The following is a 17,088-nucleotide window of genomic DNA, read 5'->3' as shown; positions in this document are numbered from 1 at the left end:
GCTTCCTGAAAGCATCAGCACTGCCCCCAAACGCAGCTCATCTCATCTGGGGAGACGTTGCCTCAGCACTGTGGGCACAGCTGTTCCTGCAGAGAGAAATTCTCTCATTTTTCCCACCTTTTGTACAGTGCCCTGAGAGAGCTGCTGGTTTGAGAGATAGTGCTGCAGGAGGGAAAAGTAAGTGAGCTGATAATACCACTTTTAATTTTTTTTCATTCTTTTCCAAGGAAAGATAGTAAATTAGTTAGCTTTTGAAGCCTTAATTAATTTAAGAGGCTGATTTCCCTCATTTAAATCCTTTAATTTTTCACATCTCGGGCAATGTACAGGAGAGCTCGTCTTACCACTATGAATATTATCCATGCCACAAGCCTGGGAAAGGAGACATCTCAGTTCACTCTGTGGTTATAATGATAGCAAAGATGGCAATAATGCACACAGCTCCGGCATTAACAGAACAGGATTTCCTTTGAGGCAGTGGTTTCTCTTGAGGTATTGCTACACCATGAAGCTCCCAGCTGGGGCTGCCTCTGGGGCTTCATGGCAGCCAGGCACAGTAAGAAAGCTGTACTGAGGTAACTTTTTATGCAGAGAAACATATTCCTTTTAGCTATACAGCTCAATGACTGTTTCTGACTGTGCTTACTCAGGCTGGAAGGCAAAGAGGAGAGAGCTTAGCAAACTCAGGCTGCCTACCCTCCCTCTGCTCACAAGTTATGTGGGGCCCTGTAAAAAAAAGGACTGAACAGCATGGTGACTCCTAGCGCTATCTCTTTCCAACACTTTTTCCACTTACCTCTTCCCCAAGAGCTCTGAGCATTTTCCATTGCCCTTGGCAGCACAAGAGGCAGCAGGGACAAACTGGAATGCTAGGTTTGTGCTGTTGGGCCGCTTGACATCAGCCATATCACACTGGTGCATCACCGCTTCTCTTACTGGCTTGCAAACTAGGCTTAGCTCTATCCTCCATAGAATAGTTTTATAAAAATAGATTATTTCATTTGCATTTTAATGTGCCTAAAATTTTCAGGAGCTGAACTGTGGATGGGAGGCTCCAGTTCCCTTTCCCTGCATTGGAGATGATGAGATTGTGGCTCTGTAGGCTTGCTTCCCACTAAGAGCTCTTCCCATTCTGTGATTCTCTGCTTCAGTGAATTTATTTTCATGTTTTAAGCTTCACAGAAATGTTTGATTTTGAGATGGTTTGGTTATCCAGCCACTTAAATTAGAAAGAGGCAGGGGAGACGAGAGAAATGCAAGGACTTTTGGGACTGAGCTGTGACATGACAGATTTCGGTCACTTGTGCACATCCTGACGTTAGGCTTGACTGGATGTGGAATGGGGAGAAGGCTTCTCCTGGGGCTGTGGCAGCAAGATAAGAGATGGTTTCTGCGTTGTTATTGCTGAGCCAGTGTCCTGGCATACAGCTGGGAAAAGCAGTCTACTGAATTCTTTTGAAGACTCTGTTTTGGAAAAACAATTAACAGAAAAATTACAGCCTGCTATAAAGAGAAAATGTGTACTAATACTACTATCACCTAATCCTACTTTGCTTCTCCATAGCTTATTGTGAAAGCAGTTGGTATTTGTAATCCCTGAGAATGGCCTCAAGAGGCTCCATTTTGTAGCCCTGCTCTAATGTGATGACCAAATTAAAAACAAGTGGGGACATATCACACCCCATTCTTGCTCTGCTCACACAGCAAGCACTGGGTAATTATCTCCTGGAGCAGATTCATCTTTAATTACTGTAATAGAGTCATAGGCTTGCAGAATGACTTACTTTGGAGGGGACCTCAAAGTCCACTCAGCCCTAACCCCCTGCCATGGGCAGGGCTGCCCCCCACTAGCTCAGGCTGCCCAGGGCCCCATCCAACCTGGCTTTGAGCTCCTTCAGGGATGGGGCATCCACAGCTGCTCTGGGCAGCCTATGCCAGTTCCCCACCACCCTCTGAGTAAATAATTTCTTCTTAACATCTAACCTAATTTTTCCATCTTTTAGTTTAAAACCATTCCCCTTTATCTTATCACTATCAGACAGTGTAAGAAGTCGGTCCCCCTCCTGCTTACAAGCTCCCTTCAAGTACTGGAAGGCTGCAATGAAGTCTCCTCCCAGCCTTTCCTTTTCCAATCTAAACAAGACAAACTCCCTCAGCCTTTTTTCATAAGGAGAGGTGCTGTCCTTTCTTTCATTGTTTTCTTCATCTAACCTTACCAGCCATACGCGGTGCTTTGTAAACAGACCATACAGTACTGACAAGAAATGGAAATGCAGGTGAGGATTTAAAAAGGAAGAATTTTGTTTTTAGGTATTTTGAAAGTCTTCAGAATCAGGGAAATATTCAGCAAGAAGTATATAGTTCCTCAGGAAGTTCCGATGGATGATTAATATTCTTAGCTGTGAAATGGCATTTCAGCTTTAGAGCTGTAATGGCTGTGATTGTAATCTAAATGTGATGTATTAAAAGGTTCGTGTACATATTTCTTTATAGTCAATCTTATTTAGTAACTTCTGAAGCCGCTTCAGGGTGTTCTTGATAATGCTTGAAAACCACTGTAAAGTAAGAAGGGTGAATTACCAGTGGCAGAGCACAAGAAAACACAGATTAGATATTAGGAAAAATTTCTTTTCAGAAAGTGTAGTGAGGCATTGGAACAGGCTTCTCAGGGAGTGGTTGAGTCACCATCCCTGGAGGTATTCAAGAAACGTGTAGATGTGTCATTGAGGGACATGGTTCAGTGGGCATGATGGGGATGGGTTTTGGTTGAACTGGATGATCTTAATGATTCTATGAAAATATGATTTTAAATCTATTTTGGCCATTTCATGTCTAAATAGTAAGCTTCTCTTCTGTAAGAAGTTCAGAATTGAAAATGTGCTTAGGAATCTGTTCTTTCTATGCATCTCTTGAATGTAATGACAAAGTCTCTGTTTGCTTTAAAGATGTAAGATCTGTACTTTGTGAAAATAGACTAGTTTGGAAAAGATCATTTCCCTGGTCTGGTCACCTGTATAATATTCTTGCTGCTGCAGCATGTTGGTGTCAGTCATGTTGGTCGGGTTGGAAGGCAGGTTTGAGGCCTGTCTCTTTTTCCAACAGAGAATTCAGCATTTCAGAGTCAAAAAAGACCTGCCCTAAATAGAAGTTATTTTATGTAACCTAGAGAGCTCATTTCCCCCTTTTTTTTTTTTTTCCTAACAGATAAATAAACTTAGTTGCTTATAACTTTGCCATATAGTAGTCACTCAAATTGAGATAATTCCTCAGAGGCTGCAAATTCAACCCTTTGTCTTCCAACTCTTTTTGTGGCTTTCCCTAGCTCATTTAATCTAACATCAGATGACACTGACAGTCCTTTTATGCCTCTACCTCTTTCTCATTTCAAATTTTGACTCCTTTTTTTCCAGTATTCTCTTGAAATCCAATTTCAAAGTGCCATGGTGCTGCCAGAGCTATCAGTGTAGCAAATAAATACTGAGTGAGGTTTTCTACTGACTGACTGACTACCTATGCATATCTGCAATACATCAATATGTGGAACAGTGAATGTGGCTCAGGTCATCCCATCTCCAAAAGGATACAGTACAACTTGAAACAAAACTGAGGAGGGGAATAAGTATGATTTCCTATCTCTGGTTTGAATTTAAAGGGCTCCTTGGTCTTGAATGAATGCCATAGAGAAGGAATGTGACAGAGGTCTGTAAAAGTACGAACAGTAAGGAAAACATGAAAAGAGTGCTCATTACTTTTCACAATATAAGCCACAGGAAGAATCCAATTAACTTTATAGGTAATGGGTTTAAAACAAAGAAAAGGATGTACTGGCTAACAGTGAATTCAACTTCACAGCCGGGATTCTTAGAGGGGATCAAACATGAAAACAGGCTCCAAAAAGGAACAGATATATTCAGGTAGTAATGGGCTAATTAGCAGTTTTTTGGGTGAAGTTTCTGACCAAAAGATCATCACAGCACTGATTAAAACAAATTACAGTTATTTCAGGTGGTTATTACGGACTAGCTTATCTGAAAACTGAACACCCGTCAACATCAGGAGCACTTGAGATGCTCTTGGAGCACAACACACATTTTGTTTCAGCTGAAAGAAGCCCAGGTTCTGTCCAGCAGCTCACTGGGGCACAGACCAAAACACAATAAGCCAAGAGGGCTGAGAGATTTATTTCTAAATCGCATTCCTGATCTGAACTGCAATGCATTTGAAGGTGTAAGGCCAGGTTGGAGGGGACCCTGGGCATACTGATCTAGTGCCTAATTTAGTGGTTGGCAACCCTGCCCACAGCAGAGGGTTGGAACTAGATGGTCTTTGAGATCCCTTCCAACCCAAGCCATTTTATGATCATATGATTCTATGGCTCCCTATTGCCCTATTAGTAGCAAAAGAGTACTTGACTTCATTGGATTCATTTTCTTTGGAAGGGGAGGATGGGAGCTAGATTATCCTCTTCTCATTAGTATGCAGATAGGATAGTGGCAGGAAATGCATTTAACTGTAGGAAATGGCTAAGATACATAGTGATGCTGTGAAGCATCTGTGGAAGTGTGTTAAAGATGACCATGTGGGAAATGGGCTTTCAGTGGAAAGTAGGCTTGGCTCTCAAGGACAGAGAATGGATTTATCTCCTATGGCTACAACAGTGGTTTGACATTTTGTTCCTGCAAGGACATTTTTTCTTCCTGATCCAATACAAGAAATCTTAAGAGTTGCATAAGCATTCACTGTTTTGTATTTACAGAGGATTAGATACGTGTTTTGAATTTCCTTTCCTTCAAAGCAGTGCAGCACACAAAACTCATGCTCTGATGTATGAGAAAAGGAGAAAGAAAGCTGAGGAATTTGGAAAGGTTTCATTCTTTTTGATGCAAAGATATAGTGCTGTATTTGACAATGATCCTCCTGTTCGAGGAGTGTATAAAAAATAGTTTGAGTTTTTGAATTCAGAATATATGTGCTTTCCTCCACTAGCCAGCTCCAAATGCCACAGCGATGTGTAGGACAAAATCTGGATGTTTTTCTTACTTTGTGAGTTCAGCTTTTCAGCTGTGTGCTATAGTGGTGTGTTAGTGGATAAATGTTTATCCCTCTTTGGCTACCAGCCTCTTGTCTGGAAAGGATAAACTTCCTGGTTTGAGGTGCAGAGAATCTGCCAAATATCATGGTGTTCATCCAGGTCCTCAGGTGGTGTTATTCTGCAAATCTTATTTCCAGAGGCTTTTATATGTACAATGTTTTCACCCTTCTTTTTGTTTTTAACAGTCTCTCTTTTTCCGTGATTGCATGACAAGTTGAAAGCACAACCACAACAAAATGTACAGGCTCAAGAGCAGAAAGCAGAGGAAAAGATGCTGAAATACTTATTAAGAGCCTTAAAAGGATTACATCAGTGACTGATTATTTTGGATCAAACAAAGACATTTAAAATGCAGCTGTTCACTTCCAGCTCACCTGGGAATGCTTTGTGGCACCATGCATTTCTGCAAAATACAAATTCTCACTGGCATCTTATTGAATTAGCTGTTAATTAACTGATCTCTTGACATGAAAATCATGCACAAATAGCACGCTAGTATTATTCACTTGACTACTAGACATAATTTTTCATTATGCTGATGATTTTCCTAGGTACAATTTATATACAACGTACAAACAACGGATTGAAAAAAAAGCCAGTCTGTTAAGCTTCAGAATTACAATTAAAGACCCTACTTTAGGGTCATAGAAAGGTAAATAAAAACAAATGAGAAACAAAAGCCACAGGTCAGACCTGCAAGATTCCTATCTGCTTCTTTTTTGAAATTCTTATGAATTTGTGTTTGCAAGCCTTTACCCCGGGGAAGAACTAATACTAATGCCATTTTGCAGGTGGTTATCTAAGGGACTGGCAGATAGAAGTACTTAACCACACCGGTGGCTACTGTTTTAGCAGACCCATGGTTCTTTCACATACCTGGAGCCTATGGTAAATATGATGTAATTTGATTTTTTTAGATCCTAATTCAGATACTAACCTGATTTGAACTACTTCACTGGCCTAATTATCTTGCAAAGATACTTATTAAGCATAATGAAACCAAGGCTTCAGTATCTAGAAGTTCATTTGCTTCTCTAGGGCAGCCATGTAGCTCCTTCCATACTTAAAGGAGGAAGGAAGGCAGCCCAAAGGCTGAGACTTATCATACCAAGACTCTGTCTAAGCCAAGCAGCGCAATTCCAACTTTGGTGAGATGGATAAATGTATCTCAGTTGACCCATCTGGACTCTGTGCTGCCCCTCAGCTGCTCATCAGTGCTCCCTTGTCATCACACAATCATGCTCTGAGGTTCAGATGAGAAAAATGGTCAGGAAAAGCAGGAGATGATGTTTCAAGGGCTCATTGAACGTCTGATAGAGTGCCTTAATCTCAGCAGTCTGTTCAGAGAAGTCATGATGTCTGCTGAGACACACAAAGAGCTTCAAACTATTAACTACTAAAGAATCAACCAACTTAATAACTATAGCCCTTACAAGACAGACAGCTAAAAGAAAATAATAGGACAAGCAGTATGCACTCAGGTGGCTCATATGTTTGAAAGGAGGATGTGAATGGCTTCTATATTATGACTAGTCAGAAATTTCATTCACTTGGTTTCATGTCAGATCAGCAGGTTCTCTCCAGCTTTGGCAATTTTATTCTCTTGTTAATTGTATGGATACATTCAGTCCTACAAACACACAAAGCTTTGCCAAACTAGAGGAAGCATGCAGCTTGACTCTGTCCTATCATTTTGAGTTCATGTAAGAGAAAAGGCCTTTTTTCAGCGTCTTGGCATGCTATTGTAATCCACGGTCTGAATAAGTGTATCTGCTGGATATTCACTGCTTCTAAGATGGAGCCAAGGGAACTCATTTTTACCAAGGTTCAAGGATTCTGAGATGTTATTGAGCATCCATTCCCATGGTTACTGCAAAAGTGTTCTAACTTGCAGGTAGACTCTAAAGAAAGATTTAATCGTTGACTAGTTCAAACAAAGTTTTTGAAGGCCCACAGTAAAATTTAATGGAATTAACATAATTTTTTATATGCAAAAAAGTGACTGAAAAATAGCAAAATCCTGCAGTCTGTTCTCAAAGATCTGCCCACCCTCACCCAGAAAGTCTGAAAGCAGGGATGAGTATGACAGCCTGACCACCTACTCCAGTGTTTCAACCTCAGAGAGGAATGCTTTCTCCTTCATTTCATTCAACAAAAGGTTAAATATATTAGAAGGCAAAGGAGGACTGTATCTAGAGTGCTTCAAAATAGTCCATTTGGTTTCAGTTCTGATTTAGAAAGATGTCTGAAAAGATTGACTCTTCCAAACTTTCATCTTCTGCTGTCTCCCTCCATGTATTGCTAGTTCCTGAGTTGGATGGTCCTATTTGACATAGTCTAAGCTCCTAGTACCTATGCATTGCAGAAAAGCTTGAAGGATAAATTTCATTATTCAAAAAGCAGAGAGAAAGTAAATGAGGATTTCTTTTTGCATGTTGCTTATTTCTGTTTCTTTGACTTCTAGGATTAGCAGTTGAGAAAGACTTTAATATGGGAACAGTTCAGGTGATAACTACTTAACACTTTCAAATTCTGAGGAAATGTCATTTCATGGAGCATTTCTTGTGTTACCTAGAAAATCACAGCTCTGCAGGGCACAGTTGTGCAGCTCTGCAGGTAAGGACCAATCCTGTCCTATAGGAGAAGTTTCATACTTTCATTTCTAATCTTGTGGCATCTCTGGGCTGCGCCTGCAGACAGCTCAATAGGATTATTATTGAAGCTGCAATACACTGTGCAGTTCTGTCCCTGATCCTGTGTTCTGCTGCATCCTGCTGGAGGAGGACTCTCAAACAGGGAAATGACAGCAATGCATCACAGCCTGGGAATACACTTGTTCTACTTTTTGTAACTCAAGTTTTGGCAAAGGAAGAACTCTGTCTCAGTTTACAGCCTGGCTTGTTTCCCCAATGAAATCTAACCCCCTTCAAAGCGAAGAGACAAGCTGTTTACGCAAAGGCTGTATGAGATATTTTTGTATAAAGGGTAGCTTAGTGAAGTAAGGCCTGTGCATCAGCAACAGGAAGGTTTGCTTGCAAAGCACTACCTGAGTGATGATAGCAAAGAAGGGATTTGCTCCTGACACTGGCCCAACACACACTTATATGAGCTCTTATCCTGAGGCAGCACGTGGAGGAGCAAAGGTTTGGGTCAGCTCTCCTGGGCAGCTTGGAACAGCACAGCCAATGGAGACATAAGGTCCAGGGGATCATAGAATCATGGCATGGTTTGGATTGGAAGGAACCTTTAGAGATTATCTAGTCCCAGGCCCTAGACAGGAACAACTTCCACTAAACAGAGTTACCCAAACTCCCATTCAAAGGGCCTTTGGACCAGATAAAACTATCAGTAAGAATTTCCCTTCTATCAGATGTAAACAACAGAAAGAAAAAGCCCCTGATGACAAATGCTCTTATGTACAAAAGGGCTTGCTAGTGCAGACATTACTAACACAGACCATGAAATAACTGCAGATGTCGTTATTTTTAAAACCAAATCAAATTCCAGCTCTAGGAAAGGTAGAATGACCATAGTGATTTCCTCATCTGTAAACCCAAAATAGTGACACTGAACCTAAGCACAAACTGTGTGCAGAACTATACCTTAACAATGCTGGAAACATGCCTAAAGGTCTGGAAAGGGCTTTTCACAACAGAGGAAGAGGCTCTTCTCAATGACAGTGACTTGGTGGCCACCTACTTCTTCCATTTGTTGGGTGCCTGAGAGCTCCCTGGATGAGAGTTGGACCTTTTGGCTAGAAATAAGCCAACTCAGGTTGAATATCAGGTTGGATATCATGAAAAAATCTTCTGAGAAAGAGTGCTTAAGCATTAGCACAGGCTGCCCAGGGCAGGGAAATGGTGGAATCATCATCCCTGGAGGCATGTGGAGACGTGGCATTTAGAGACATGGTTCTGTGGCCATGGTGGTGATGGGTTGACAGTTGGACTTGATGATTTTAGAGGTCTTTCTCAACTTTAATGATTCTGTAACTCTTTAAGTAGGCATGGTGGGGGTGAGGTGACAGTTTGACTAGATGATCTTAGAAGTCTTTTCCAACTTTAATGAGTCTATGATTCTAATTGGGGATAAATGAACTTTTGCCTCTCAGTAGTTGCGTAGCTGAGCTTGTGGCCCGTGGTGCTACACTTACACTCATCACTGAATCTATTCCACTGACCATTTTATCTGATCGCTTTCCATAGTAGCAGTTCTAAGAGGTCAGTATAAAAGAAATAGAAAAAATATTTTCAGGTTGAAGAGTGAAGTCAGTATAATTTTGCTAAACATTCCATGACCAGGGATATGGTAAAAACCCACAAGACTATAAAGTAATCAACAAAAGCCAGTGGAAATACATTCCTTTGTCATCTGGTATTTGTAATTTAAATACATCAGAAATAAAGCCAGTAAAGCTGGCTGCTAAAAGCTGTTAAAAAATCTGTTGTGACATTCTGAGTGTGGAAGCTCAGACTTTCAGCTAGGGGCACTTGGACAAACAGTTTGTATTTGAGTAAATCAAGGCTTCTGGAAAGGCATCTGGTTCTGTTAAAACTTCAGGAGAGGCAGGAGAGTCTCAGTACCACACTAAAGATTAGAATGAAAGCTCAGTTCCACACTAAGGAAAGACTTTAAAGAAAAAAACGAGTTTCCTTCATTGCTAAATATGACCTACTTCAGCATTAGAGTTTTTCACAAAATTCATTATAAAGCCATGAGAGACAATGGCTGCAGAAGACTTAAATGATTGCAAGTTACTTCTAGATTGCTTCTGATTCATTAAACAAATGTTTGCACTTCTTGTTCTATGCAAGCTTTTCAATTCTGCTCCTCACTTTTCATACATGTGTCCTCACTAACTTGGAGTTCACAACCTGGAGATATCTTTTATTAATATTATACACCAACTATATCCTAAATCAGTGTTACATACTAATAGATCAGTGTATCTGCACATTTTCCAACTTACTCATCTTCATTGTTTCCTCTAGTAGGGTGAAAACAGCACATCTTGATCTATTGCATGTTTGACTCTCCTCCTGCATTACTGATGGATCGTGGACATGGACCAATGTGCTATGTGGTAGACAGATCCCATCAAAGAGAATAAAAAGACATTACTCTGCAGGTAACGTGTTGTGAACACTGTCTAATTTTGCTCTTGGTGAGTCACTGTTGTGCAGTGCAATCACATCTTTGCAAGGAGCTCACTTCAGCCAGTGCCACATTTAGTTATTACTTGGTGTTCAGTGGTCTGGCATAGACCACCACTCAAAGTGCGTTGTGCCACATGGTTGCTGATGACTGATTTTTGGCTTACTGATGCCACAAAATCTCTCCCTAACTATCTGCTGCTGATCTATAGTGTGGAATAATAGGCTAAGGCATATTCTTATTGGGAAATAAATTCTCATCTCATTATTCAAGTAGATTTTCAAGCTCTCAGCATTCCACAACTTGCAAGGTCATGAATTGCATGTTGTTGTTGTTTCAAATGTGCATATTTGTCTCTGGCCAAGGTGCCCTGTTGGGCTCCATGTGACAGTGCAATCAAACAAAGCCTATGCTAGCAGAGGAATTTTAAATGGATCTTTAATGCTAAGTTGTATAATTAATAATAGACTTGCAATGCTGAGGGGGAAAAACATGGAAAAATGAATGTTCGTCTGTTTAGAAATCTATCTTCATTGCAGACTACCAGATTTTCTGAATGAAGAGTAAATAATTTCCATCCAGATATTTGGAAAAAAGTTACCATACAATTACATGACAACTGTAGAAAAGGGCTGTACTTGCCAGAAGCACCTTCAGCTCAGACAATATCCAAGCAGCTGAGATGTACCAAATCACCTCTGGTCTTCTGAACTGTACTGCTTGCCTGAGTCACCACAGTGAGAGGTAGTGCCCCAGAGAGGAGACAGTAGGTGAAATTTCACTGAAAAGCAATACAGGCCAACTTTAATAATGAGCTATGAAAGCTTAAGTCACGTAACTTTCCAAAAGGGAAGAGCTAATAGCTCCACAGACAGTTATTGATAGCCAAGTGTTAAGAATTGTTGTTAAAATTGTTTAACTTTGCACACCCATAGAAGATCCTTGCATCTCAATCTCTCTTGGTAGACAATGAAGACAAAAGCTCATGGATAATGAATTATCCTATCTATTTTAAACACCATTGTACAAGAGATGAATGGCATATTAAATATTCCCTGACCTCTCTGCTGACTCCAGTGGTTACTCATATGAGAAGTTCAGGTAGAGGCATGGGTAATGTACTCAGTGTTTACTCAGAGGAATCCTGGCCATAGTATCTTGGGAAAGCTCCTTAACTACTTAAATATCTGAACCTTCAGTTGCTTTGGAATTTCTGCTTCACATCAGATCAACTCATCTGCAAAAATAACATTTTGTGTATTTTGCAATGACCTGTCCACTGGAGAGCTGAACATAGGTATGTACTATAACTCACACACCCTCCAAAATGCAAGAGTTAAAATCCATAAAACTACTACTACAAGTTCATGCTGATTTACAGAAGTACTGTTTATTAGGTCAAAAGGTACCTAGAGGATAAAAATAATTTAGTAGTAATCATGCTCTGAAGCAGAATTCACTTATTCAAGGACTTTAAGAGCTTTTCTTTGACTTGGATTTTTTTCCAGATTATGCACATTAGTTTTATTTTCAGAAACTCTCATACAGACAAAGCATGCACAGTTTTAACCCTAATTCAGCTGCACAGCCCATGCACACACATAGGATGTATGTTTCGCTGCAAATGAGACCTGAACTTGCAACCACTGAATGAGCATAAAAGCACATTTGGAGGTGCAGGATCACAATCACAAGTATCTATGAATGTGCTTGTGTCATAGAATCACATAATCATTAAGGTTGGAAAAGACTGCTAAGATCATCTAGCCCAACTATCAATCCATTACACCATGCCCACTGAACCATGTTCCTCAGTGCCACATCTCCACGTTTCGTGAACACCTCCAGGAATGGTGACTCTGCTGCTCTCCCAGGCAGCATGTGCCAATGCCTCACCAGTCTTTCTGAGAACAATTTTTTTCTAAATATCCAATCTGAACCTCCCCTGCTGCAACTTGAAGCCGTTACCTCTTGTCCTATCTTGTCATTTCTGCATGTCTTCCTGTCACTGTCAGCAGGATCCTAGGACTTGCAGGATACAGCCAAACCATTTGTTTTCATAGCAGGAGCTTAAAACAATTTGTGTCAAGTCTCATCTATGGTTTATGTGTTCTTGGTTCTTCCTTTAGTGTGTTGCTAACTCCAGGATATTACATCACCCACAAACAGGCGTAAGAAATAATGTGCTGACCCACTTCCTCAAGCTCCCAAATCAGAACCTGATCTCTCTCTAATCCAGCCCAAGATCATCTTCTTCTCTTTGATTTGTTTGACTCTTCTGAAGTTTAAAAGATACTACGTAAAAAATAAAAAAAATAAAAAAGCCTTATTCAACAAATAGATCAAATATCATCTTTGCCCTCTCTCTTGCTCTAACTTGCTGTATGAGTTAGAGCTATCTCACCTGCATTATTTTAAATGTCTGTTTCATGTGACCACAGCATTCATTAAAGGAAGTAAAGCGGCAATCAAACAGGTGGCTTTTAGGTTTCAAAGTTATGTTGAGATAATTCATGTAGTCTGGGAAAACTAAAGTGAAAAATAATTACTTTCTACGTCTATGATCCCTACAGAATAGCTAGCTACATAAAAGGTCTGAGGAAGTGGTTATCATCAAATCCTTTGATAGAGAGGATTCCTCCATCCTCCCTTTCCCTGGGCTGCCATGTGAGGGATGGAGACCATGACAGATGGTGAATACAAGTCACGTCCTCACCTGTGCAGCATATCAAAAGGGCCCTAGGTGTTTGCAGACTTGAGGATATTTTACTCATCATGGGAGAAAGGGATCTGATCACCCCAGGTCGGTGCAGAGTGGAATGCCATAGACCTCTTGATGCTCCTATAAGGATCTGGCCCATCCATTCTTCTCCATGCTGTGTAAGCAGAAAGCAGTGTATGTCTGGGTGTCCTTGAAATATCTTCCAGCACACTGCACAACCACGGTGTTACTGCAAGTCAGGAAGTACATGACCTCTGCACACATCTCAGGGAAACATTTGATACTGCCCACATAACCTCATTGGCATGGATAGCACTGCCAGTGAGCAACCAAAGTAGAATTCCAGCTCCTCACATGGGAGCAGTGCAGCAAAATGGAGAGCTGATGAAGGTACTGCACTGCTTTTCAAGCCTTCTACACCCTCCTTGATTTTGTCCCGGGGGAACTGGATACTAGGGAAAAATTTTTCTCAGAAAGAGTGGTAGGGCACTGGAACAGGCTGCCCAGTGAGGTGGTGGAGTCACTGTTTCTGGAAGTGTTCAAGAAACATGTAGAAATGGCACCGAGGGACATGGTTTACTGGCTATTGTGGAGAAGCGTTGATGATTGGACTAGATGATCTTAGAGATCTTTTCCTTAATGATTCTATGAATCTGTGAACTGTTTGGTATGTAGCAGTCTTCAGGGAAGACCCTGAAGAGGAGCTGAGCCAGTCACAGAGATTGGGCAACACTCCTCACAGCCTGTGGGCTTCTCTTAAGCCAAGGAAGGCCTCTCTGGACTAAAAAAGTCTAAATCAAAGGTTTACACAGTAAAAACTTATTTGCTCTGGGCTACCCCAGTTGGAGCAGTAGTGAATTCCTGAGACTGGGCTTGACCTTCCTTGGAAACAAGCATGACCAATGCCTTTGTGAAGCCAAGATCCCCATATGCAGACTAGCTTTATTATATATTTTTTTTCCAAAATGTAGTCTTTTTTTTTGTTTATTTTTTTTTAATTAATATGCAAAACACATGCCACGTCACAAATGATGGGATAGATTAAACAGCTGGTAAGGAAGTCCCCTCTCAAAGACTAGTTTAAGAATACTACTTAGATAGCATAAAGACCATTGAGTAAAGATCAACAAAAGACGTTTTGAGATCAAGAGCCTTTTTATGACCCCCAGTTCAGCTACTGCAGGGAACAGTATTGAGGAACTGAGAAGTATTTGAATGCTGTAGTGAACATTTATTTCTGTCTTCCATTATTTATTATGGATGATAGGTAGACATCAGATGTAATGATAAGGAAACATCAGAATTGGGGGAATTAAAGGATTGGGGCTTGGTTTGTCCTGAACCTCTGTGAGAATCTTCTTTTAGCATTTATTATTTGTCTTGCAATACCTAGATTAGACTACGTTAAGCACTGGTAAAAATAAATAATAACCCTGACTGTATGAAGTTCTCATCTGGAGATAAGTAAAACAAAGTACAGGTCACATGCAGGCACTCTGACATCTCTTTCCAGAGCTGAGGTTTTGGTCCTGATCTATCTACATTCAGATCTTGCTCCATTCTGGGGCCTGATTCTGAAAAGTGGACCATAGAGATGCTGTTGGGAAGGGTGCATTAGAAAGGGAATACAATGAAACCAGTCTTGTAGAAGCAAAGGAGGTAGCATTTCATGGGAGATGTATGCATTCTCAATAGGACATAATATACAGTGCCCCCACCCGTGTTAAACTCCTGGAACAGTTTTGAGTGCTGTATGATGGAAAGTGTGGCAGAGGGGATCCATGTCCCATGTTTCGGTTGTTGGTTCATATGCCTATGGATAGTAATTAGAGGGAAGCAAAATGCTTTAAAAATGTTCAAATGAAACAAACCAGTTGTTGATGTGTGCATTCCTTATTAACATAGCACCATGAGATGCTGGGTCACGTGTGTGCCATGAAGGACTGAGGGTTATGTAAATAAAAGACTGATAACACTCAAAATACATTTTCTCAGTGTGCTAGGGAAGCATTACTTACGGAATAAATCACTTCAAAAGCTATCAAAATTTGCAAGCTGATGCATTGAACAGCTACGTTTTTCCTTAAGTAAGAGATGTAACTTTCCTTAAGTAAATCAAGATCAATCACAAACACTTTGGATTGCACTTTCCACACTTATCAAATATGAAGATCATCTTTAAAATGAGATCTGAGGTAAGGACTGGGGGAAGAAAAATAGCAAGCAGCAAATTGCAGTGTGCTCTGTAGCCTAGTGACATGTATCCTGTGATGCAATAAGACTGCATCATAGGAGGAAAAGTAATTCAGAGTGGGATGGAACTGGAGGGGTGAGACTAGCAGTGGTAACTCCTCAAGGAGAAATTCAGCTGGTTTAAAAATAATAGTTGCCAGGCAAGACAGAAAATCTTGGAGACAAGCAGGTGGCTGCGGCAGATTCTTGTTTGAAATGCTAAGGTGAAGGCAAATTACCATATTCTTCCAGTCTTTCTGTTTCCTTAGATTCAGAAGAAGCCTGATAAACATGTGGAAATCTCTTTGTCTTCCCACTGAGTATCCTCTTTCATAGGAAAATGAAGCTGATGTGCAAAGTAAACTACTGTCTCTTCTCTGAGTAGGGTATTGATGCTCCCTTTGCTCCCACAGTTCAGGAGGTTACTCAGAGGCCAGATACTCTTATAAAGGTCGTTTGATGCCTATGGTAAAACAGGATGCTCCTCAGTTTCTTCAGAGCTCTGAAACATTCCTTCTCCTTCTCCACTAATGCTTGCAGCCAGTTGCCTCTGGTGAGGAAGGAAGGGATCAATTCTCAAAGTAACCAGATTATGTCAGAGATAGGAATAGGCAGAAGTAGACAAACAACAGCCAGAATGATCCATCAATCATTCCCAAGAGGCTTTTCACAAATAGCCTTGATGTACTCTCAGTGCTGAAATTTATGGGCATTGTTAACAAACAAAGCTCAAGGCATTGCTAGAGGAATGAAGTGATTTCAATTATTGTACACTACAGGCAAGCCAATAAGCAAGCCATCAAAGCTTTTGCAGATAATTAGTTTTAAACAAAGTGAGCGTAGACTTTTGAGACAAAAGTACTTCTTCTGTTACTTGATAGGGAAAGATTAATCATACCAAAGATTGGATGGCTGCAGTGCACATATCTCCACCCGAGCTTCTCATCCTAAGCTCCTGATAGTGTCAATGAAAGAAAGAATCCACAATTTAAAATATGATGTATGTACTGTATTTTAGATGTAGACTTTAGAGGGAGATAATAGCAGACGAGGTGGCCGAGTGGTTAAGGCGATGGACTGCTAATCCATTGTGCTCTGCACGCATGGGTTCGAATCCCATCCTCGTCGGCAGGCAAATCTTTATGAGACTGAATGTGTACAAGTCTATGGGGCCTGACGACATGCATCCCAAGGTTGTGCAGGCTGATGTGGTTGCCAAGACACGCTGCATCATATCTGAACAGTCATGGCTGTCAGGTGAATTCCCCAAAGACTGGAAAAAGGGAAACATTACTCCCATTTTTAAGAGGGATAGAAAGGAAGACCTGGGGAAATACAAGCTGATGAGCCTCACCTATGCATGACAGAGTCAGTAGACAAAGGAACAGCAACTGATATCATCTACCTGGAATTCTGCAAGGCCTTTGACGTGGTCCCACATTATATTCTTATCTCTAAATTGGAGAGATATGGATTTGGAGGCTGGACTTTTCCCGGAAAAGGAACTGGTTGGATGGTTACAGCCAGAGGGTTGTGGTCAACAGGTGGAGGCTTGTGACAAATGATGTACCCAGGGATCCATCATGGGACTAATGCTCTTTTACATCTTTATGAACAACCTAGACAGTGGGATTGAGTGCACCCTCAGCACGTTTGTAGACAACAGCAAGCAGAGTGGTACAGCTAATGCAACAGAACTTCGTAAGAAATGTCATCCAAAGAGACCTGTCACCCAAGTGCAAGATTTTGCACGGGAGTGATCTCTAATATGAGTACAGTCTGGGAGAAGAACACATTAGAGCAGCGCTGTAGAGAAGGATCTGAAGGTCCTAGTGGATGAAAAGCTGGATAGGAGTGTGCTCTTGCAGCCTGGAAGGCCAACAGTATC

At 40.9% G+C, this 17,088-nt stretch overlaps 1 long non-coding RNA gene and 1 other non-coding gene across 3 annotated transcripts in view; both read left to right on the top strand.

The window, feature by feature from the left end:
* LOC116216488 overlaps positions 1 to 10,215 on the top strand; it is a 55,194-nt gene extending 44,979 nt beyond the window's left edge. Inside the window, exons 2-4 of one of the 2 annotated variants that reach the window (XR_004159331.1) lie at positions 5,884 to 5,980; positions 7,557 to 7,708; positions 10,084 to 10,215. This is a non-coding gene — a long non-coding RNA (uncharacterized LOC116216488). The remainder of the gene's footprint in view (positions 1 to 5,883; positions 5,981 to 7,556; positions 7,709 to 10,083) is intronic. The other variant, XR_004159332.1, reaches the window with a different exon arrangement.
* Positions 10,216 to 16,246: 6,031 nt separating this feature from the next.
* TRNAS-GCU lies at positions 16,247 to 16,328 on the top strand. The gene has a single exon. It is a non-coding gene; the product is annotated as a tRNA-Ser (tRNA).
* The last annotated feature ends 760 nt before the right edge of the window (positions 16,329 to 17,088 follow it).

This window comes from Meleagris gallopavo, chromosome 3, assembly GCF_000146605.3.
Source record: "Meleagris gallopavo isolate NT-WF06-2002-E0010 breed Aviagen turkey brand Nicholas breeding stock chromosome 3, Turkey_5.1, whole genome shotgun sequence".
Taxonomy (NCBI): Eukaryota; Metazoa; Chordata; class Aves; order Galliformes; family Phasianidae; genus Meleagris; species Meleagris gallopavo.
Note: the sequence above shows the minus strand (reverse complement) of the source record. Positions and strands in the feature narration are given on the sequence as shown.